Here is an 18,107-nt window from a genome sequence, read left to right on the forward strand (position 1 = left end):
ACTGTGGCCCATGGGACACGGGAAACACTGGGCAGACAGTTCCATTTACGAGACGAGGGAAGAGGTGGAGAGAAGCACCTAGTTTACAGCTCACTTCCCCCACCCCAAAGCTGACCTCCCCTGACCCTCCCTCCCTGCCAGAACCTGGTCTATTTGTGCTTAGCTGGCTCCCCTCCCCACACCGCTGCTTCAGTCCTCAATCCTCCACACAAGGTATGTGAATGTGTACCAGCCTCGGGAGAATGTCCCTGTGGGTGTGAGAGCATTCCACCTGGACGACATCAACTCCCTACTCCCATTCGTGAACCCACTTGATAGGAGACGTTCAAATGCCAATAACTGGACTGAGAAATGCTGGCAGTGGCCAGTGGAAAGGACATCCTGCAATTTGTATGAGCCAGGAGTCCCACAAGCTCCTCTCGGCAATATGTACAGAATTCTATATAAATATGTATATGAATTAGGGAGCCATACAGGTAAATGTTCACGATTCTGCTAGCCATCAATGATCATTGGATTTGCCTTCCCAGAAGAAATCTGACATTCCTCAATGCGTTCAAGGGAGAAAACATCAGAAAAGCTGTAGCACCTTTCCAGAGACCAAAGAGAAGGGAGCAGATTTCTGGGCCCTGAGGGAGGTGGGGTGGAGTCTGGGGAATGGAGGGAGGAAGCAGACAGACAGACAGACAGATCAAGCATTTGATGGGGAAGAGGTATGCACTTTGACTAGGCCATGACTCTGAACCAATCAAACTCACCCTGGCTACACCCCACCCCTCACTCTCTTATTTCAGAGCATTTATCCCACTGTGTGATGGTGGGTGGTTTACTCCCATGGATCGCATCTGCCTCCCCTTCCCAGAATGTAAGCACCTTGAAGGCAGCGTCTTTGTGCTTCTGTTCACCTGTCTCAGTATGGAAATGCTGAAGGACTGAATCCTGCTAGTGTGTGTGCTGTTCCCACTCCTGACTACAAAGCTCAGGGCGAAGCGCATGTCCTTATACTTAGTTCAAGTGGATCAGTCAAAAGTTAGTGTTGACTCAAGAAGTTCAGGACCACCTGTGGGACACCTGGGGTTACAGAGTCTGGTGGGAGGTCTTCCTCATTCTAGGCTGGCAGTTCCAAATGGGTGGCACGCAACTTCATGGTAGAGTTGCCACATTTAGCAAGTAAACATACAGAATGCTCCTTATTTGGGACATATTTATAATAAAAATTTACTCTCTAAAAATTCAAATGTAACTGGTATTCTGTATTTTATCTGGCAACCCGACCCCACAGGGCAGGCGAAGAGAATGTACCGAGCCCCTGCAACGTGCCAGTTATCCAGCTCCATGCTTTACAGCTGTGAGGCTGTGTGTCTTCTCCGCCACCCCAAGAATGAGATGAGTGGTAACATTTCCCCCCTACCAATAAGTAAGCGAAGGCTCAGACAGTGTCAGAAATGTGCGCAGGTAACTCAGCTGGTAAGTGGGGGAGCTGGAGCCCAAACCCAGGTCTGTGGCTCTCTTAAGTATCATTCTCTCTTCTCCCCCATAAATCATTTTTTTACGTTTTTTAATTTTAATTGTATTTTGAGAGAGAGATAGAGAGCAAGCAGGGGAGTGACAGAGAGAGAGGGAGACAGAATCCCAAGCAGGCTCCACACTGCCAGCACAGAGCCCAATGTGGGGTTCAAACTCACAAACCACGAGATCATGACCTGAGCTGAAGTCAAGAGTCAGATGCTTACTTAACCTACTGAGCCACCCAGGCGCCCCGTGTTCCCACCCATAAATCTATTTCCCTTGGGTCTTCATGAATTGAATGAAGCATGAATTACTTGTGAAGCAGAGTCTCTTGAATTCATCTGTGTTCCCACTGTTTAGTGTGGTGCCTGCTTGACTCAGAAGTGGTCCTCCAGAAATGTTTGTGGAAATGAGAGGAAAGATAGATGGATGGATGGATGGATGGATGGATGGATGGATGGGTGGGTGGAAAGGAGGGACAGATGGATGATGGATGATGGATGGATGGAAGGAAGGAAGGAAGGAAGGAAGGAAGGAAGGAAGGAAGGAAGGAAGGGAGGGAGGGAGGGATGGATGATGGATGGATAAATGGATGATGGATGGATGAGTGTGTGAGAGGGACAGACCCTCAGAAAGCCCCTCCACAACAACCTTACCAAAGGACTGGAGACACTGAAGCTTGGAGGATACTTAGCATCCTTTTGACTTCACAACTTTCTCCTGCCCATGAACCAATCATATCTTCCCTTCTCCCAGGAAGCCCAGTGCCCTGGGGCAGAGGTTTCCCAGAGGTAGGGTCCTGGCTTGTAGGCAGCAGCTCAACAGAGAGGACCTGAGGAAACCATGTTCAATCACCTTGTTGGTACTCCACCTGGGCAAGGGCCACATCACTGAGTTTAAGAAGGTCCTTCTTCCCCTGATCCCTTTCTTCCTCTCTTTCTCTTTCTTTCTCTTCCCCTTATCCTCCCTCTCTTTCTCTCCTTCTTTTTTTAAACTGCTCCTTTCTGAATGAAGGGGTAGGATGACCAGAGGGGTGAGGTCACTCCCTATGGCCATCAAGGAGTCCCACCAGTCACCTGGGCAAGGGCAGCCTGACATGGCAAGGGTCAAGAGTGGAGCAAGGGACTCTGTTTCCTAGAGGTAGGAGAGCAGCTCTTAGGCAGAGGTGGGCCAGGAACTGGGGAGCTGAGTCCAGGGCTCCTGCATCTCAAAGTTTCTTGGCTTACTTTTTTTTTTTTTTAAGACCTGGTGTTCAGTGAAATCTCTTCTGAAATAGCTCATCTCAGGTGCACTAACCAGAACCAAGGAGGAAGAAAGCCTCTGCCACATGCTTCCTAAGGTGGGTTTTGTTACCTCTGAAATAAAGCAGCCATTGGCTGCTTGGGATGGCCTTGACGGCTTGGGACCGTTAAGGCTCAGTTCTGAAAGAAGTGAAATGGCTCTATGGAATCCAACAAAATGCTTTGAGCTCCAGGAGACAGAGAGAGAAAGGAACTGGAGGGAGCTGGGGCTGGGGCAGAGGGAAGTGGGGAGGTGCCCCCTCTGAGGCATGGAGAGCACTGCAGCGGCTAAGCTGGGTCTGGCTGATGGGCGTACAGAACAGACACTGATCGCTGGGGAATTAAGGGGGCATGAGTCCCTCGACCCCTACCCAACCTCGCGCTGGGCTTCAGTGCACTTCTGCCTCCATCTTGGGGGCAAGAAGACCAGTTGGTACCTGGATTGTACTTTTTGAGAGTTGGGCTTGCTTTTCACCCCTTGCTTGGGCACACAGCCTGTACAGGTGCAGGGTGGCCACAGGGGCGAGGGGGTGGGGGGACGAGAACCTGCCAGGAGGGAGAGGTGTCAGCCTTGAATGTCCACGCCCCTCCCCTGCTGCATCCAGAGCCTCACAGACTAGACTCAAGTCCTAACTACAACCAACTACAACTACAAGCTGAATGGCTCTGGTAAAAAAAAAACTTCACCTGGTTCCTTATCTATAAAATAAAGAAATGAGATGGAGTAAAGCTACTCTATAGATTTGTGATAAAGCCGGAAGGGTCTGAAAGTTGCTGCTGGCCTGGCCCCGGGGGTAGGTGCTCGGAAATAGCGCGTCCTGCTCAGTTGAACTTTGCTGCTTTGCTGGCCTTTTAGAGAAGCCAAAACACACAAGCAGGCACACAAGCCTCCCAGTGAGCTCCTGCGGCTCTCAGCTCCTCCCGGAGTAGGCCCTGAATCTTCCATCTGGGTTCTATGTCTCTGTCTCTCATTCCCTTTAGGCTTCCAGACTCAACGCACATTCCTTCCCTTCACCCTGGAAATTTTTCCTTCCTATGGAGAAAGCAAAGGCTCCGGGCCTCCCCAGGGATGTAGGAGGCAGCCTGCCCCATGCAGCCCTTGGCCGAGGTAGGTTAGGGAGGCTGTCCCGGAGAACAGAGGAGTATAGGAGTTCCTTGTCTAGAGGGGCAGGACAGAAGCTCCTGTAAGAGACATGACTAGGGGCAGCCCCACATCCTGCCCACACGGAAGAAGACTTCATGCAAATGTGCACACAGAGAGAGAGGCACCCATGGTGCTGAGGACCCTGTGGTGGGTCAGCTGGGGTCAGGCAGAGATGGAGAACAGAGAGAACAAAAGAGAATGGGTATGCAGGGAGGGTAGGGGGCCAGACAGGATGGGGCACAGAGAAGATGGGGGGCAGAAAGGGTGGGGAAAGAGAGAATGAGGGTATGGAGAAGATGGGGGCAGAGGGGCCAGGGCAGAGATGTTGGGGTGCAGGGAGAATGAGGGCAGATCACTAATGTGTCTCCAGAGCAGCTGGCCCCTGGGAGGATAAGGAGCAGGAGGAGGGTTTAGGGCCAGGCCAGAGCACCCTCACCCCCTCTTGGGGCTCCCAGCAGCCCAGGTTCTAATCTCTGTGCTGGGTGCTTCCTTCTCTGTAGAAAGAAGCAGCCCTGTGACATTCTAAAGCCCCAGGAGGCTGGGGAGTCAGGTCCCTTTGAGGCACATTCCTTCAAACCTGGCTAAGGCCCAACAGGCCTGAGGGATATTTATTATCTGCTTATGACAGGTCACCCTCCCCCGCATTTTAGCAGCAGAGTGACACCACCCATAGGATCTTAGGCCCTAGAAAGACCTTCCCTCCTGAGACTCCATTCACTATGAGGATCACAACTACGAGCAGAAGGCCTTAGAGGGTCCCAAACAGGGACGCTTCTGAGAGTAAAATGGTGGCAGTGGCATGATAGGCCAACAGGCCTAAACCCAGGTTGCCCAGGCAAGCCAGCAACTAGGGTCCCTGGCACTAACCCAGCCTCTCTCAGGGTGGGGCCCAACAGGCGAGGTACAGCCAGGAGCCCCCTAGTGGTCAGTTCTGAGTCACTGCACCCAAAGCTGCCCCAAAGCCCAGGCCTGGCTTTCTCTCCAGGCTCACTTGGGGCCTCTGGCAGCAAAAGCCCTCTCTGGGCACCCAGCCATAGCAGTCACCAGAGGCAGGGGGAGGCTCACAAGGAGCTTTGCTCTGCCCCTTAACTCTTCACAACCACAGACCCCCAGCCAGGGTAAGTGGGAGCCGGAGCAGGGATGGGAGTCAGGGCCAGATTCGGAGGGGAAGGCTGAGGAGGAGGGGAACAGAGAAAAAGAAAAGAGAAGCTGAGGGTTGCTGCCCTGCCAGACTGACAGCAGGTGCACACGCAGTGGGCCCACAGCCCTCCTTGCCGCCCCCCTGCCCCAGCAGCTCCCACAAGGGCCCGCACGGGGCTCTTCATGTCCCCTGCCACCCCCAGCTCCGTCCCAGCTGCCACCCCAAGCAGGCCTGCCTCGCTCACCTCCAGAGGACCCAGGAAAGGATAAGCAGGCCCTCGAGATGCAAGGTCCGGACACCCGTCCTCGGTGAGCAGAGAATGTGGCCGCTGGTGCTTCCGACTTCCGCTCTCCTCACCGACACTCTCACCCTCCCACTCCGTGGCCTCCCCGGGGCTCCCTAACTGCTCTGCACCTCGCACTTCCTGCCCACAAGACAGGCGCCTCCATTCCCAGGCCCACTGCCTCTGGCCCCCCTCCCCATGCCCCTGCTGCCTCCCACCCCCACCCCCGGCCCTCCACCAGGCCCAGAGAGAACTGCCAGTCAAGGGCCCGGGGACAGAAAGGGGAAGGTGCTGTGCCCTGGACTGTGGACAGGCCCCACCCCCTTCCTCCCTGTGGTTCTGTCACCAGGTTCTCATCTCTACCCCAGCTGGCGGTCCCTCGCAGGGCACCCAGTGGGACACAGCGGGCCCTGGGCCCTGCAGCTTTTCTTTTCCTGTTTTTCACAAATGATGTTGAGAACTTTGTTCAGCCACTTCTCACACAGGTAACAGCGGGGCCTGATACAACAGCCCTGTGGTCACGAAGGCCCCCCCCCCCACCTCAAGCCCCTCAGCCAACTCCTCTCACCTCCTTTATGAAGCACCACTATACCCGTTACAGACTGGAGGCAGGCTCAGAGAGGCCACGCCGCTGCCTAGGGCAGCACAGCTGGGAAGTCAGAGAGCTGAGATTGGGACTCAGGGCATCTGACCACGAGAACGGGCATCTGTTCCCCACTGCTGAATTCCCACCTGAGTCTGCAGGACACAGGTCCCGGGTGTCCACAGCTGTGAGACAGAGGCTGGTGGAGAGCCACGTTCCCTGTACCATCCCCTTCCCCCTCCGCACAAGCTACTTCTCCGGCCTCAACAAACACTAACTCCGCTGCTGAGGCTCCAAAGCCCCCCACCCCACCCGGAGCTCCTCATAATTCCAAGGACCCAGGAGACTCTGCGACACGAAGTCCCATGAACAGAGTACCTCCTGACCCTGGCCGCCCTGGTCCATAGTTTGGAGGGCCTCGCTCCAGCTCTACCCCTTTGCCATCTGCGTCCCTCCTCCACAAGGACAGGCCTGCCAGGCCCTTCTCCACCATACTGGGAGCACCCAAGGAGCCTGGAATTCCTGGCTCCATAGGCCCACATGGCCTTGTCCTCCCACAAGGCATTGCATGACTGCTCTGTGCAGCCCTAGGCAGCGGAGGATGGGGAGAGATGGGGGGGGGGGGCGTGGACCAGGCTTGGACCTGTAGCAGGCTGCTCCCCGCATGCGCATGTGGCCCACGGTGAGAAGAGGGAGGGAGGGGGTCTGTGACAGGGGTTGGAGGCCAGAAGTGGGCCCCGCCGCAGCAGCCACATTCGATGGAGGCCGAGAATCCCAGTTCAAACCTGGACCTCCGGGTCACTACTAAGTTGGGAGGTAAGAGGACAGGACACACTTCATAGAACATTTTTGTCAGGTACAGTTCTAATTTTTACATATTTGAACACATCAGACGGGCCCCTCCACTGTTCACTTTCTGGGGCTTAGCTCAGGCGTGCCTCAGACCCCATGCAGTGCCAACCTGGCTCATCACCTCCCCCAGGCTGCCCCCTTCCTATATTTGGGATTTTACAACACTGGGCCCAGCTGTGTAAGCCACAAACCTAGTCACCTCAGCCTGAATGCAAACCTTCCCCCCGGCCTCCAGCCTCACAGGGCCTCTCTGCAATGTGGCCCCAGGCAGCCAGCCAGCACCTCCTCCTCCTGCAGTCCCTATTTGAGAAGCTGCTGACTGGAATAAAATACAGACTCTGTCCTCTGGGAGCTTCCAATTTAGTGACAGAGACAGAGGACAAACAAGTGGCCTAAGTAACCAACATGTGGTTGTAAACTGTGATGGATACCGGGGAAGGAAGAGTGGGGAGCAAGGGGGACCGACAGCAGGGACAGCGGCAGGAGATCAGCAATGCTCGTGGGGCCCATTATCCCCTGGCGAAGAAAAGAAAAGCCAGCCATCAAATTCCCTGCCTGAGACTGGAAAGTTCTCCATGAGTTAAGGGGACAAAAAGCAAGCCAGCATGGCTGGGCAGCTGGCTGAGGGGACAGTGGGAGGAGCTGAGGCGGGAGTGTCAGGACCAGATCCCACAGGGTCCCCAGTAGTCAGCCAATGTGCACCCTAAGGGGAGAAATGACAGGCCAGGGGGCACTGCCAGATTGGTTTTTAAGATCATCTGCCGCTACGTGGGCACTAGACAGTCAAGGGCTCACGGACAACAGGGAAACCCAGCTGGGGGCTCCCACAGTTCAGGGGAGGCCTGGAGGGCACTGCCACGTCAGGGACAAGTTCTAGATTGCTGGCTAGAGCACCTGGACAGGTGCAAATGGCACTTTTGGAAATGATAAGGTGGGAGAGATGAGGCTTTGGGGAGAAAATCCAGAGTCTTCCTTTTAAAATATCAAGTGTGAGAAGGGCACCTGGGTGGCTCAGCTGAGTGTCCGACTTCAGCTCAGGTCATGATCTCTCGGTCCATGAGTCTGAGCCCTGCATCTCGCTCTGTGCTGACAGCTCAGAGCCTGGAGCCTGCTTCTGATTCTGTCTCCTTCTCTCTCTGCCCCTCCCCTGCGCGTGCTCTCTCTTTCACTTTCTTAAACATAAATAAACTTCAAAAAAATTTTAAAGATCAGATGTGAGACATCAGTGAAATTCAAGCAGGCAACTGAAACCACGCCTGGAGGGGACAGGAGGGGAGAAGTGGGATGCAGAAGTGAGCCTGCGTGTGAGCAGCAGGATGGAGTCTAACAGGGACACACCAGCAAAGGAGAGTGACAAGGGGCTGCCAAAGAGGGGACAGAAACATGGAGAGTGTGTCGTCACAGAAGGTAAGGGAGGAGATAACTTTAGAAGGAGGAAGTGGTCAGCTATGTCAAATGCCACTACAGAGTCTAGGACGATAAGGAAGGAGCAAAGTGACCATGAAAGGTGGCCACACAAAGTTATCGACAAGTAGAGGTTGGGGAGCAGAAGGGACAATGGGGGCCAAAGTGAGATGGCCATGAGCTGAGGACTGATGAGGAGGCGAGGACCTGGGGCTGACCCCCTGCACCCTGACCCTGGGTGTGCCCCCTGCAGTCCAGCCTCCCCACCACCCCAGCGGTCTTGGCACACACTGGCTCCAGGTGGCTGCAAGGCTTCTGGTCAGGTGGGGCGCCAGCGATCTGCCTCCTCTTTGTGTTTATGAGTCCACATGCTCCCTGTGGTGATGTGACCTTGTCAAGGGCAAGGACCACCCACTCACCTCTGGAGCACCCGAGGTTGTATATCAGAGGCCTGGCTCATGAATGAATGAGTGAAAGCTACTTATCATCTCCTCCTTAATCACTGCAGGATGAGGCTGCCACCGGGGATGGAATCTGCCCTTCCTTTTCCTCCCAGGCAGTGGGGCTGGTGGGGGAGGGGAGGGCGTGTGTCTGGGGGCGTGGGATCTTCCTGCTCACAGCCATCCCCAAGAACAGACTCCCTGACTGCAGCAGCCACCAGCTCTGTCCCATCTCTTTCCCAAGGCTGCTGGGCACAAAACTCCGGATGGGGGAGCCCCGGCTACAGGGAGGCACTGGCTCAGTGGCTGTGTGGCTCGGATGAGGGCAGGCGGAGGCAGGAGGCAAACAGGCTCCTGTCCTGAGCCCCTAGACTGTGGGAGCTTTGATCTGCCACCCCTCCTTGTGCCCGGGGATCCCCACCCGCCCACCGTCCCCATTCCCCGGCCGGAGGATGCCCAGTCTCCTGACCTGACCACAGCCCTTGGGCATGCAGCCTTGCCAGGCAGCCTCTTCCTGCCTCCCTTGAGGTGACTTCCTGTTTGCCGGCAGAGGAAGCAGCTCAGCACAGGTAGGGAGGGAGGGAGGTGGCGGCTTACAAGCTGAGACCAGAAGAGGGAAGGGGGCCCACCTTCCAGGACAGGGGCTCTGGGGACTCCAGCACACAGTCTGCCCTCAGGAGAGGCTGTGAAAGGAGGAGGGCAGCAGGGAAGAAAACGGCACCTGACTTAGAACTGCCCCTCACCAGAGGTCCCCATGTGCTGACATTCACCAGCAGCATCTCCAGTCCCCACGAGCCGAGGCCAGGGTGCGGATGGGGTGTTATTATCCCCATGCTGCAGAACAGATGAGGACACTGAGGGTCTGAGTGGTTATTCTGGCTGGAGTTGAGCCTGGGACTGCCAAACCCAAGCAAATCCGCTTTTCTGCTACACCCTGTTCCCTCTGCATACTGCTGCCGTCAAAGAGCCGGCCTTGTCTCCAGGCGAGCAGCGCCACTGAACTCTCTCTCCCAAATCAAAGCTTTTAGAAACCTCCTGAGCAGCTGCGGCTCACTACAGGAGGCTGAGGGGGTGCCAACTACTGGGCAGGGTGAGAGCACCTCAGTGGGCTCTGTGTGCCTAAGTTACAAACTTCTGTCCTTTAGGGAGGCCTGGGACTCAGGCAGCCACAGGCTCCTTCCTCCAGTAAAGACCCTATTCCCTCTCGGCTCTCCAGCCTCCACAAGCCTGGGCCTCAGGGAGGACAGACAGGACACCTGCCTCCCTCAACATTCCTCCACCAGGTTAGATGGTTATAGTTGCACTGGCCCACATGACTATGGGTCCCCTGGGGATCTGAGCGGAGAGCTGGGGGGTAGAGCACAGTGAGGGCTTCCCTCCCTAATGCCTGTAGTCCTCGAATGCAGGGAGAAGTCTCTCAGGGGCCAGGCGACGAGGAAAGGAAGTCTAGTCCAGTGGGAACACTACCACCAACCTCCCAACCCAGACGTGGGCACCTGTGCTGCCCCCTCGTTTCCTGAAAAAAGGGCAGGAAGTGATGGTGACACGCTTCTACCTCCTGGACTTGGTTGCCCAATCCTATGGTAGGCACGGTGGCCTTGGGAGGCTGACCCTGCATGGATGGACAGCCACCCAGGCCACAGCTCCCTGGCTCTCTGCTTCCTCAGGACTAAAGTCTGGCCCCAGACTGTCTTCCAAGGCCCTCCTCCTCAGATCCGTCCCAACTCTGGGCCTGTAGACTGGCACCTTCCTTGCAGCCACTTGTCATGGGTCTGCCCTCCTTAGGGAAGCAGTGAGTAGGATGCTAGCTGGTCACCTCCACCTCCAATCCCTATTGACACCCAGTAGACACTCAGAAACATCTGCTCTGGCACAGGGACAGGCAGTTCTAATGGGGAAAATGCTCCCAAACTCAACACCACGACTGGGAATTGGATAATTGATTAGGGCAGAGCCCAGAGCCATATGGTGAATCTCAGCCACCTTTAACAATCTTATTTTTAGAGAGTATTTAATGCAGTGGAAGGATGCTCACGGCATATTACTAAGAAAACCAATTATACATTCATGATGATCTCAATTTTTAAGAATTGTGTATTTAGGCTACAGAATGCCAAAACATTGATGGGCACAGTTATCTGTGTGAGGCAAAAGTACACAGGATGTTAAGTTGTTACGCTCTTTCTGGTACATATCTAATTTGAAAAAATAAATATGCATTGTATTTACCATCAGCGAAAGTCACAAAGGTACTGGACAACTAAATATATTGAATTACATAATGGTTGGCTATTTCTGCACACTTGAGAGACTGGGAGGTTCTCTGCCAAGCCCACCCCTCCTTTCCCGTGGGTCAGGGACTAATGAAAACAGGGAGGCCTGCAATGGCGTCCAGTGTATCTGACCCCTCAGTGTCCCCACACCTCACATGGCAGCCAGTGTGACCTCCCTCGGTGTGGGGACCTGCTTGGAATCCAGAGCTGCTACGAAGATTGTTTTCAGGTGAAGACATGAGGTCTGACAGGTGCAAAAAGAAGTCTTCTCAGAGCTCCCCTTACCTGCCTAGAACCAGCAACTTCTGGAAAATAAGGGTGCCATAAATTTCTTCTGCAGGGTGGAGCTACTCCCAGAAGAGAGAAAATAAAACCGTTCCCAAATCCGTTCTCTAGGAAAGATCATGGCCCCGGCCCCAAAGGAGAATGAAAGACCACCTGTTAGAGACAGACATTATCACAAACTTTCTCATCTCTCCTTTTTTTCTAAAGACCCATTTGCCTTTCCTCAAGAATCCTATTTGTTCTTCCCACAGAAGCCTTTTTCTCCTTGCTTTCATCTCCCTAAGTTAGGTATGTAGGCTTTTAACCATTTAACACACCACCTACTTCATTGGTGGGCTTTCACGGGCAGGTCAGTGTACCTCTTTATACTGTTTTGTTTTAGAAAGGTTTTTTTTAAGTTTTGTTTATTTATCGAGAGAGAGAGAGAGAGAGAGGGAGAATCCCAAGCAGGCTCCACGCTGTCAGTAAGAGTCCAACATGGGGCTCAATCCCATGAACCTGGGAGATCATGACCTGAGCCAAAATCAAGAACGGGATGCTTAACTGACTGAGCCACCCAGGCGCCCTGACCTCTATCTACTGTTAATCTGCCTTTTGTGAGTTTAATTCACCTGTCTCTGACTGAAGCTAAGAGGCTAGAGGAAAAGTTTTTTCCCCTCTCCTACAGGGCAAAGATCACCTACCTGCCCCATGACTCCATGAATCTAAAGCTGTGCTTGCCTAAGTAGGTATGTGGTACACATAATGAGCATTTTTAATGAATATGCATTTAAAAATATTACGGATGCAATGAACATATGATTGCATAAGATATTATTTCTTAGGACCACGTGGAAGCAAATAATGGCTCCTTTATTTTCATACTGTGTGTGGTCAAGGAAGAATATTAAAATAGTATAGGTGGAAACTCTTCTGTCAAAAATCATGACAAGATACTTAAATGAGTGGACACTGTGTGGCTGACTCTAACCTTTCATGCATTTACGTTGAAGGAAGAACTGGGAGTCCTCCTTATAATGCTAATTAGCCTTGATCAGTCACTAACTGCTGAATAGAAATTCAGGCTTAAAAGTAGCAGGAATGCAAGGCTCTGGTGTTACACAAAACAGAGGACAGGTGTGCTCCGATATAGTGAAGGAAGATGACAAAACTAAGAGCAAGGCATTCCGGGGGCCACCTGAAAGGTCCCAGATTCCCTGGGGGTGCCCAGACTTGACCCTGCCCATAGCAGCAAAGCCCTGGGCTTCGTAGTGCTCTTTCCAGGCCAGCAGGCGCTGATCCATGCTCTAGCCACGCTTGCCTGCAGGGGCTTCCCAGCATGGCACCTTCCAGGGGGAACAGCACTGGGGTCTCAGAGCTCATTCCTAGGAAGAGAGCCCACACACCGGCGCCACCTGCAGCTATCTCCCTCCTATCTGCCTCTGTGGGTCTGTGCCTCCTCCAAGGCTGCACTGGGAGCCATCAGGAAGGCAGGGCCTCCTACCTCACCTCTGCCCAGGCTCCTGTGCTGAGAGGAGGCCTTCCTGAAGTTGTGGAGTCGGCAAAGGGAGTTCGAGAGTGCACCCAACCTCCTAGGCTGGCTCAGCCTGTCCATCCACTTCTCCGGGAGTGCCTGCCCCAGGCAGGCTCTGCTCTGCCCAGGCCTCTCTTGCCCTACACTCTCCTCCAGGGTGACCTCACTCACCCCACAGGTTCATCTCCCCCCTGCTCACTGAAGCCCAGGGTCCTAACTGCCAGCAGGAATCTTCTACGGAATGAGCAGGGCTTAGATTTAGTGGCACGCCCAACAGTGTGCCCATGTGGCCATCAATATGCCTTCTCGTCTCTGTGCCCAGGCCTGCTGCTTCTCCCTCTCCAGCACTTGCCACTGCTCCCCACTCTGTTACCAGGAGAATTGCAGGGACCTTCTGCCCCTCAGGTTCATGTACACAGAAGGCCCCAACCCTCCCCTTGAAAACACTTCCTGCTGACCTCCACCCATGATGCCATCAGGGCAGTTGAGACCCCCAGCCTCTCCCAGGACCACACATCCACATTGTGAAGTGCGACCCCAAAGTCTAAGGGCATGCTTGACTGTTCCTGGTACTTCTGTGCACTGCGGTGCCCTCACGCCATGTTCTTGGTCATCTCTGTCCCCTTCCCCACTCCCCTTTCCATCTCTCAAATCCTCCTCCTCCTCTGAGACTATCCCCATAATGCCATTTCTCCAATCTTTGTAGATCAAGCCACTACAAATCAACTGTTAGGGGGTACCTGGGTGGCCCAGTAGGTTGAGCGTCCAACTCTTGATTTCAGCTAGGGTCATGATCCCAGGGTCGTGAGATGGAGCCCCGTGTCAAGCTCCACGCTCTGCTTGGGATTTTCTCTCTCTCTCCCTCTGACTTTCTCCCCTGCTCATGCTCTCTCTCTCAAATAAATAAATAGATAAATAAATAAAATCTGAAAAGAAGAATCATCTGTTAGGAGAATTCAATAATCCCATTGAGGGAACACAGCCCAGCAATCAGGGCAATGGACTGAGTGTTCATACAGCAGTCAGAGCAATCTTTTAAAAAAATAGCATCTGGTTTAAAAAGTAAGAAGATCATGATTTGCAGCACAATACAATTTATGTGGTTTCAAATACATGCATATATAAATTAACGTCCTCTATCTCCCTTGAATACATCCAGGTCCCAGGATAAATGAATGAATCTTTCAGAATGACTGCTGTTCACCTGCGGGGTATGTAGGGGAAGATGGGGAGGGGCAGTCCGTGGGACTAGAGAGGAGGGATGAAGGAGCAATCAGAATAAGACCCCTCGTAAGTCAATCACAACAACAGAAAAAGGACGAAAATCCCATTTATACCAGAGGGTGTGAACAGTCCACCGGAAGAGAAAGACAAATAGTGAAAAATAAAAGGGAGACTCCTAACACCACTCGCTACACAGACTTAGTAAAACCAGTTTTTTTTATCTGTCACATGGGCAAGACCAGCAAGTTGATAATACACCGGGCTGGCGGAGAGGCGGGGAAAACGCGCTATCTCCAAAGCCCTACGTCATTCGGTGTCTCTGGAAAACGGGCTGGCAGCATCAACTGAAACCTACAATAAGCGTGGCTTTCAAGAAATCAGTCATTCTGTGTTTATGACTTTCTCCTGCGGAAGTTGTCACAGAAGTGAGCGGGTATGCAGGGACACGGATGCTTCACACACTACTGTCTGTCACGGCAGGCAAACAAACAAAACTGGGGAGAACCTCCTAGAAGCTATGCAGGACTGGCTAGATAAATACAGGGCGCCCATTCAATGAGACATTACACATTTATTTAAAAAGGATGAGGTACATCTCTATGTCCTGAATCAGAGCAAGTATCTTAAAAGACAGCACAATTTGCGTAAAGAAAAAAAAGAAAAAGAGATGTTATACCTGCTTGCATGTTCCCTTACAAACAGAACGTATCTCTCTAGAAGTATTCTCAAGAAATTGCCTCTGAAGAAAATGGAGGAGCAGAGCCACAGGAGGGAGAGGGAGATTTTTCTCTGTGCACCTTAAGGGCTATTTGAATTAACATTTATAGAAAGAGTTTTAACACATGCAAGTAGTACCTTCAAAAATACTTTCTAAAACCCATGCAAATATTATCTTAAAAATAACAAAAGAAGGGGCACCTGGGTGGCTCAGTTGGGTAAGCGACTTCGGTTCAGGTCATAATCTCACGGCTCACGAGTTCATGTCCCATGTCAGGCTCTGTGCTGACAGCATGGAGCCTGCTTCATATAGTCTGTCTCCCTTTCTCTCTCTGCCCCTCCCCTGCTCATATTCTGTCTCTCTCAAAAATAAACATTAAAAAAATAAAAACTAAAAAATAAATAAATAAATTCTTTTTGGGTTGCTTGGGTGACTTAGTCGGTTAAGCGTCTGACTTTGGCTCAGGTCAAGATCTCACAGTTCAAGGGTTTGAGGCCCTCATCGGGCTCTGTGCTGACAGCTGAGAGCCTGGAGCCTGGAGGCTGCTTTGGATTCTGTGTTTCCCTTTCTCTCTGCCCCTCCCCTGCTCATGCTCTTTCTCCCTCTCTCTCCCTCCCCCCTCCTCTGTCTCAAAAATAAATGAACTTTTAAAAACATCTTTTAAATAACAAAAGAAGTGGATGTGCTCATAACCCCTACAGGCATCTCCAGCCACCCCCTGCTGTCAGGGGCTAGGATCCCTCTTCACTGTGGAAAAACACCCCTTCAGCCCAACCCCCCCCCACCCCCCCACCCGTCTCTCAGCACTTGGCTCTAAAACCACACCACTCCATTGACTGTAAACCCTGACCCTTCACTTACTAGCTGCGTAAAAGTGTGCAACTCTCCTGTCCTCTCTGGATCTCAGCTTTCTCATCTGCGATATGGGACCATCCATGCCTCACAAATTTGCTGTGAGATTATTTGTATTTGCACAAAGCTGCTCAAAGGAGAATCCGGCATATAGTACGTGTTCAATAAATGTCAATTATCATATACTCTTCTGTTTTCCTTTTAAGCCTGTCAACGAGGCCACCTAATTAAAGAATGAAAGATTACTGGAATCTTCCTAGAAGGCAAGTTTTTCTCCCTATATCCAGTTTCCAGAGTATTGATTTGAAAAACTTGGGATCTGCCTGCCTCCCACTTTAGCTCTCTTTGTGTGGGCCCATGATGGAGTTTTTTTTTTTTTTTAATGGATATTGGGTGTAAGAAGAGCAGGCAATGCCTTTCCTGCCAAGACAGTCTCCATCTCTGGGAGGTGGACCCTGGGTTTGCCAGGGAGCCTACGAGTCTTCCTGCCACAGCAGTGGGGAGCATCGTCTCATTTCCTGGATGCCTCTGGTCACCAGGCTGGCCTCCCAGAGCCACACTCCCATTCCTCCAGCATGCCCAGCATGTTCAAGCCTGATTTATGCCTCAGGGCCTTTGCACGTGCTATTCTCTCTGCCTGCAATGTTCTTCCCTCAGATAGTCCCATCGCTATGTCTTATCTACAGTCACGACTCCAGTGAAATTTCATTTCCTCGGTACAGCTTGTCCTGACCACTCTGTTGAACACAACAGCCCCATCACCTTCTTTTACACTCTTTTTTTTTCTTTAATGTTTTATTTATTTTTGATACAGAGAGAGACAGAGCATGAGAGGGGGAGGGGCAGAGAGAGAAGGAGACACAGAACCGGAAGCAGGCTCCAGGCTCTGAGCTAGCTGTCAGCACAGAGCCTGACGCGGGACTCGAACCCACGAACGTGACATCTGACCTGAGCCGAAGCCGGAGGCCTAACTGACTGAGCCACCCAGGCGCCCCACCTTCTTAAACCCCGTAAGCTGCTCTGCTTCTCTTCAGAGCGTTTGTCTAACAAGACACTTGTTTACCGTCCATTTCTCCCCACCAGATAATAAGCTCCGTGAGAGGAAAGACTGTATTGTTCACAGATGTAGCCTTAACGCCAGGAATAGTGCCTGGAACATATGGTAAGTATTTGCTGAGCGAGCCAACAAAGCATGTCTTCTGCGGAAGCTTAGATGTAAGCCCCCCAACAAGTATACTCTGAGGGCCTCAGAGAGGACCTACTCCCCACCCATCCACCGCTCACTGACCCCTCATGGGCAGCTCGTTAAGTCCCTACTGGTGGAAACGGAGGACATCTTATCCTGAGGCCCCAGAGTCTGAGGCCTGAAAGCGGTGCCACCCTCCCACATCATTTAGAAAGCTAGCTCCTTGTGTAGCTAGCGGCCAATTGCTCTTACCCATCTCACCGCCAGGCCCATCAACCATCCATCAACCAGCCCGTTTCTTTTGCTTTACAGTATTTATCACTCTCTGAAATAATGTGATTCACCTGCTCCTCTCTCTTACAACTCCTATGTGAAGAGGAGCAGTTGTATTTCCAATGCTTGATTGGTAGTGGACACTCAGTAAATATCTATTGAATGAATGAATGAATGAATGACTCTTCTGCATTGGCCCTACATAGAGAATATACCGTGTCTGAAAGAAAAGAATGAATCACTCAGCATGGTTGCTGTCTGACCTTGACCTTGGTGTATTTCTTATGCAGAGGGGCTCATAGACATTCAATTAGTTGCTAATTACATTCATTCCGCTCTGGGCTAGGGGAAAGGGCTGGGCTAATGAGGTTCAAGGGCAGGTGGAGCCCCAAGTTGCTCAGGTCCTCACTTTGATGCTGGCCTCCCAACCTAGACATGCAGGCCATCGACACAGGGGTCTGGGTGAGTGCATCGACCAGAGCGGCAAAATCCATCTTGAGGATGGAAAAACCCAGCAAGAACTCCCATCCCTGGCTCCATCGTCCTGCCGAAAGGACAAGCGAGACTCAATCCTAGACCAGAAAGGAACCCTAGAGGGGCTGTGAGTTTGTCAGCTGAGCAGATACCGTTTACCTTCCCAGACATCTCTGATGTTTTCTGGTCAGACACCCAGAACTGCAAGGAGAGGGGCCAGCACCCGAGGGGGCAGGGAGGAGGTCTGGGGCCACTTGAGGCACAGGGCAATAGCGATTGGCAGTAAAGTCCTCGGTGTCACCCAGTTCTAACACTGGAGCCGAGATCCACGCAGCCCCTCTGGAGAAACCTGTGGAGGCACCGCAGCCCAGGCCCGAGCAGACTGCCCCAGCGGGGCACAGTCGCCACCGTGTGCCGTCCCTGTCACCAGATCAGGTTGGATTCTGAGAGCCCCCACTCGCTCTCCACCCTCCCGCGGCCTCTTCCCGTTCTTCCGGCCCGCAGACCCCCGTTGACCTCAGCGCAAGGCCCCCCTGCCCCGCGCAGGTGCTCCCCGGCTCGGCGCGCCCCGCGCCCCGCACACCGTCACTGTCGAGGGCGGCGGTTCCGCCCCCGCCGGCCTCCCCACGTGCCCTTACCCACTTCCCGCCAGGCTCCTGCTCCGGCCTCTCCC

At 52.8% G+C, this 18,107-nt stretch overlaps 1 protein-coding gene across 3 annotated transcripts in view; it reads right to left on the bottom strand.

Annotated features, from left to right (window-relative positions):
• Positions 1-18,093, bottom strand: part of PSD4 (pleckstrin and Sec7 domain containing 4) — a 35,803-nt gene extending 17,710 nt beyond the window's left edge. The window contains exons 1-2 of one of the 3 annotated variants that reach the window (XM_029937779.1): positions 5,319-5,535; positions 2,166-2,341 (exon numbers count right to left, since the gene is read on the bottom strand). The gene's annotated coding sequence lies outside the window, so the exon portion shown is untranslated. Of the gene's footprint in view, positions 1-2,165; positions 2,342-5,318; positions 5,536-18,072 lie in introns of those variants that run through there. The other 2 variants (XM_029937780.1, XM_029937778.1) reach the window with 2 other exon arrangements.
• Between the last annotated feature and the right edge of the window lie 14 nt (positions 18,094-18,107).

The sequence above is a fragment of the Suricata suricatta genome, chromosome 4, assembly GCF_006229205.1.
Source record: "Suricata suricatta isolate VVHF042 chromosome 4, meerkat_22Aug2017_6uvM2_HiC, whole genome shotgun sequence".
Lineage (NCBI taxonomy): Eukaryota > Metazoa > Chordata > Mammalia > Carnivora > Herpestidae > Suricata > Suricata suricatta.